The sequence below is a fragment of the Sinocyclocheilus rhinocerous genome, unplaced genomic scaffold, assembly GCF_001515625.1.
Source record: "Sinocyclocheilus rhinocerous isolate Xijiao unplaced genomic scaffold, SAMN03320098_v1.1 scaffold887, whole genome shotgun sequence".
NCBI lineage: Eukaryota > Metazoa > Chordata > Actinopteri > Cypriniformes > Cyprinidae > Sinocyclocheilus > Sinocyclocheilus rhinocerous.
In genome coordinates this window covers 262,133-268,309 of record NW_015634028.1, presented here as the reverse complement: position 1 = coordinate 268,309, position 6,177 = coordinate 262,133, and the positions used below count along the sequence as shown (strand labels likewise).

At 40.7% G+C, this 6,177-nt stretch overlaps 1 protein-coding gene across 1 annotated transcript in view; it reads right to left on the bottom strand.

Annotated features, from left to right (window-relative positions):
* Nucleotides 1-5,373, bottom strand: part of tlk1a (tousled-like kinase 1a) — a 29,004-nt gene extending 23,631 nt beyond the window's left edge. The window contains exon 1 of the mRNA XM_016559114.1: nucleotides 5,311-5,373. The gene's annotated coding sequence lies outside the window, so the exon portion shown is untranslated. The remainder of the gene's footprint in view (nucleotides 1-5,310) is intronic.
* Between the last annotated feature and the right edge of the window lie 804 nt (nucleotides 5,374-6,177).

The following is a 6,177-nucleotide window of genomic DNA, read 5'->3' as shown; positions in this document are numbered from 1 at the left end:
ATATATATATAATTCTGATTCCTGAACAGTAAACTTTGAAGTGTCAGCTTTGTGAACATATGTTGATTATGTATCTAGTAAGAAAGACTCATGAGCAGCAACCTTTTTATTTTGGGTATGTTATTTGTGTCTCCATGCTGAAACTGGGGGGTGACAGATAAGGGGTTAATCCCTTCAAATATACACCTTATTTCAGGGGTCCTCAACTCTGGCCCTCGAGGTCCACTTTCCTGCAGAGTTTAGCTCCAACCGTGATCAAACTTGCCTGCCAGTAACTTTATAGCAATCCTCAAGACCTTGATGAGCTTGTTCAGGTGTGTTTAATTAGGGTTGTTGGCGCTAAAGGCAGCAGGAAAGTGGACCTCGAGGGCCAGAGTTGAGGACCCCTGCCTTACTTGGCCTGACTGAGCTTGATAATAATTACATTTTAATCCGAATAAAAAGAGGTGGTTTAGATCTGTTAAATATCTTTAAAAAAAATAATTATATTAATTCTGCCAGAAAAGCTTTTTTTTTCCCCCATCAATGCAAGAACATTAAATATCTTGCTGTTTCTGAACATGGTGATTGACGCACAGTGTATACATTAAAATTTTGCTCGAAATATGTAATGCATGTGGTAAATGAACACTAGAAATTGGCTTTAAAAGTTTAGGGTACAAAATAAACCGTATTTTCTGAATGCAGAGCCACGGTGGATTCTTTCGGACTGACAAATTGTGTGACGTTCATTCAAATGATTTTAGCTGGAATAAAATAGATGTGCTGGATAAATTAATATTTAGGCCTAGTCATATTTTTAAATAATATTATTTAGGGGTGCTCCGATCAGGATTTTTGAGGCGGATCACCAATCACCGATCACAGAAAACAGTATCTGCCGATACGATCACAGATACCGATCTTTTTAAAGCCTTCTTTTTATCATGTAGAATTATTTATAGTGATGATCCAATCAAGATTTTTAGACTAAATAAATAAATAAATAAATTTATTCAGAGCCTGAATTTCATTTTTGAAAATGAATTCCCCTCTTAGGTGACTCTTGTGAGAGGGGATTTTTTTTTATTTGAGAGGTGGAGGGGGGCATTTTTTTTTAGACATTTTTCAAAAATATATATTTCTAAGTGGTGCAGAAGCAGCTTTCACACAGGAGTCTGCAACTGATCTGTGGCTGTTTACCACGAACACATTTATCCATTATTTTGATTTCAAAGCCAAACATTGTTACTGAAAATGCTTTTTCAGAATTGTGATTCTTTTTTTAAACAGTACAGTAATACAATCTTTCAAAGACGTGTTTAAACGCAATAAACATAAGAAACACATTAATCAATGCTTTTTACTTTTGCATTTACTTCTAGATTTAAGCTATATTTTAAGTTGCTCAAGCAAGTGGCAAAACATTTAAACTACTTTTCTTACATTATCACAAACATTCAAAAATAAAACTTACCATTGACAGTCAGCTCTACTGCCTTTTCGTTTGCATTTAATTCTTTATTACAAGCAATCCTGCAGTTCATAAAGAACTTTGTTTTCCTACCTCCACGAGTGCCATCTATTATTGCCTTGTTTATCTAAAAGTGCTCTTTTCTTTTAAACCTAGCCAAAAAGCCATATGTGTTGACTGTGAAACACATTAGACTTTAATTACATGCATTTATGGTGTAATTACTACATTTTCGTGTCAATCCATGTTCATATTGACCGCAAGCAATGCGCTGTCACTTTAATTAAGTGCCCGGGCACTGCCGGACCGCAACCGTGTGCAGTGTGAACGCTTTAAGAATTAAAAAGAAATGCAATTTATAAACTTTAGTGACAACGCTACACTGCCTCAATTGTACAAGTGACAATTCCTGTGTCAACTGTGCTGCGTGCAGCTCGCTTAGTGCAGATGCGATGTGATTTGAAGCCATTTGCGCATTTTGAGAGAGAGAGAGAAGGGCGCACGCGGCGATGCACTCACACTGTTTGTGAAATTATGGCTCACAGAAAGTTTTCAAAATTACTTAAGTTATTTAATGAAGAAATATGAATTGTACCTCACTTTCAGCATTATAATTATTTCACCCACGCCGGACAGACTGAAGAAATATGAAGGTGAGTACCTCACCTTCAGCATTATAATTATTTAACCCGCGCCGGACAGAGACTGAGACGGTGCCGCTGCATGTCATGCCTAACCTCTGACGGCAGCGTCATCAGCTTGAGATCGTTTTTTTGAGATCGGCCTTTTTAAGAGACCGCTGATCAAACATCCCAAAGCGATTATCGGCCGATAGTGATCGGTACCCGATCAATCAGAGCACCCCTAATATTATTGTTATATGGGCCTTCACACTAGTTTACGGTACATCAAATACAGGTGCGCTGCGTGCTACATACGGCGCATCCATTGAGTACGTGACATGATCCATTGAGTGCATCCAAATAGTACAGATCGCTTGACGGAGAGCGAAACTCTCAAGCGCTCAGTCAGCGTGTTTATCGAGTGAAAATCTGTGTTGAACGCCTCTCACACACACACTGGCGTGTAAAATCTAAGAATTTATTAGCCAATGGCTAATGTTAGATATTATTTAGTCGCCCAGAGTAAGATTTAGTCGCATATGCGAGTGATTTACTCGCAATGTAGAGGGTTGTATTAAATATTTAATTAAGCTTAATTATGCTTTAGAGAAAATGAGAATAATGGGAAGTTTTGGCTCATAAACTAGCTAAATAATTAGCTTTTTCTGGCAAATTTTACTATTATTTTTAGCAACAAAATGTCAACAGGAGTCAACGTTCACAGTAACAACATAATTAGGATCAACAGAAATTTCCTTCAGACACACCTACAGCTTGGAAAGTCTGGAGAGGTCTAGCCCAAGGTCTTGCCCCTAAAAGTATTTGGACAACATTATTGGTCTACCGATATAACTGTACTGGAAACGACTCAATAAGAACAACGATAAACTGAATTGAGATGAATCAGTCTTCCATAGAGTTGTTTACTGTTGAAAAAGTTCAGTTATAATTCTAACTGAATTTATTGATTCCTAAAGGAAGAATTTAGTAACACTGATGCAGTTTTTTTTCTGTTCATTACTGTAAAACTGCTTTGAAGCCTTATAAATAAAAGTGACTATCACTATCAACCAGGGGTGCATTTCCCAAAAGCAACTATGGTCGCAAGTTCCGTCGTTACCAATAGAGTTCAATGGAACGAACCACCATAGTTAGCCAACGATGCTTTTGGGAAACGCACCCCTGATCTGCATTTCAGCTGTGAATTGTGTGTTACAGCAAAACACATATTGTGTAGCGCCATGCTGTGAACAGGACTGAAACAACAGCAGCGAGCAGTTCCCTGTAGCAGACAGACACTGCCGTAAGAAACTCTCTGGCAGTGTAGTGTCTGGCTGCAGTCTTTTAACCAGGCTTATCCCTCTCTCTCTGGAGGACCAAGAGCCAACATGGATGCCCAGCACACTCCCACTGACACAAAATGGCAGTGCAAAGATCAGTGGTGTTATCAGGCCAGGACCGCAGGGGAGCTTCATCATTAGAGTTCATAATGGAGGCCGACGAGAGAAGGTGAGGCTATTTTGAGCAGCCTCAGACTCTGTGGATGTGTTTCAAGAGTGCTAAATAATCCATTTATACTTCAAAAACAACACATCTGGGAGATACAGCTACAGTAAACAGATGTGGCTTAATAGCATCACCCAGGCTTGATAAATTACATTTCCACATCTGAGACCGAACATAAAGACAACGTAATTCAAACACAAAACCGTGTAAAAAACAGCACTAGGATAGTTAATACTCCATTCTCCCGCTTGCTCTTTGTCCTTTATACACTCTCTGGTGGAGAGGCATCATTTTCTTGACATTTTGCACAGGTCTCCTGCTCTCAGGCCCCTGCACACGCACCCGGGTGAACCCTTACAATGCAGGGATGTCATTTTAGCTCTGTGCTCCTCACAGGCACAGTGTCCACCTGTTTCTGACACATACTTATGCTGTCAATCAAAAGCACCTACTTTGGGTTTTATGCCATAACTTTCACTAGGCTGTGTGTGGGTGTGTATAATTGACTTAGAATTATTTGTATGTTTTATTTATTATTATAGACACGTATAATAAATTAAATATACGTCAATAAAAAAATGAATCTATAAATATTAGCCTACTGTGTAAACTAGTATGTAATAATCTGATTTTCACCACAGTGCTTGTTTGCAATCTCTATTCTTGCAGTTAAATGGCTCTTTAGAGGTTCTCACCCAAACATCTCCCTGGGGGAATATCACTTATCCTCAGTCTCTTTGCAATGAAAACAACACATGCAGAAGCAACAGCATGGAAAGAGTACAACAAAATGATCTCCTTCTTAGGCATGCTGACAGATAAACACATTAGTATTAGGATGTAATGCTCGGTGACGGGATGAAAGGTCAGTTGTGTGGACTGACACAAGTTGACAACTGGCCAGCAACTCCAGTAATATCCTAAATGCCATGGGTGGAAGTGGACGACACCTTAACACGGGCACAATGCCAAATTTACATCCATTACAGCAAGACCAAGCCCAAACTGTTAGAAGAATAACACCTCAGTGACTCTGTGTGTGTTTGATCGACTCAACGTGCTTTAACATACACACGTGCATGCAAACATGCACTGCAATAAAACTCTAACGACCAAACACTGTTAACAAGTGGATTAGCAAGAAAAGTTAATAAAACGAATCCATTTTGCTCCAGGAGCGACCCTGTTTGCCATCATGAACCAGAGTCACCAAGTCTTGACTCCTGCTCACTGAAACCTCAAACCTTACGTCAAAATGATCAGTTTCCAACGCAATCTTCAAACGCGATATCAAGTCGCCAAGTATCACATGCATGCTCTAAAACAGCTAATTACCAGTTGACGTTTTCTTTACCTCTTATTTTGACTTGCTGGAGCTCATACTGAGCAGTTGCACTGTAGTACAGTACGCGCTAAAGATGCTAATTAGCCCAGAGCTAAAATGCTAAGACGCTAGTCTCAACTGAATGAGGTTTCCATGCTAACCAGCCGCTAGCACGTTAGCCAGTCAGATGCTACTTTTACAATTAGTTTTGACAGCACACGCTAGGCGGCTAACTAGCCAAGAAACCAACACGCTAAAAGCTAAAATGCTAACATGCCGGTGAGCCGATACCGAGCTAAGTTAGCAGATTAGCTAGAATGCCGTCCAGCTAAAAAGCTAACCCGACCGCAGCCTGCTAACCTCATACTGTAACTCGCAACCCAAGTCGGTCGAGTGATTCTAACCTGCTTTTAACTCCGCTGGCGGAACCTTCAACCAAAGCCCTTCTACTATCCGAAGCGAGAAACATATGGGAATAAAACAAGCACACTTTACCTCCTTTGGCTGGTGCCAGCGGCGCACTGTGTGTGAGTGAGGACGCCGCCGCCGCTGCTGCTGGAGCTAAGATGGCGCCCCCTCCAAACTTCCACTCTTACTTTGCGCACTCATCCAGCCACTTTAGAGAACCAGAGAGCAAAAGATCAATCAGCTGTCCACGCAAACGACATCAGACAAAATGTGGGAGGTTAAGTGAATAATGATTTTGTTTTTCATCGGGGGAGGAGGGGTTGTCAACACTTGGGACAGACACACAAACCTTCATCGCCCTCTGCAGTGCGTCCAGAAGCGCCTGCTGTTGCTGAAGAGGATAAAGATGAAATCAAGACATGAAGCTGCTCTCTACAAACACTATCGCGATACTTGACACTCCTCCCATGAAAATTAGATGGTGGGAGAGACTTCGGGGGCCACTCAGAAATTACTTTCCCTTCAGTCTAAACATCATTTCCAACACACACACACACAGAGTCTGGCTCACTGTCCTTGTGGGGACTCTCCATAGGCTTAATGGTTTTTATACAGTACAAACTATACTGTCTATCGCCCTACACCAACCCTACACCTAAACCTACCCCTCACAGAAAACTTTCTGCATTTTTACAATCTCAAAAAACTCATTCTGTATGATTTATAAGCTTCTGTACCCATGGGGACATAAATTTAGGTCCCCACTGTGACACAAGTCCCCATGAGTTGGTGTGTATTCAAGTTTAATTCCCCAACAGTATAGAAAAACCAGCACACACACACACTCACTCACTCACTCACTC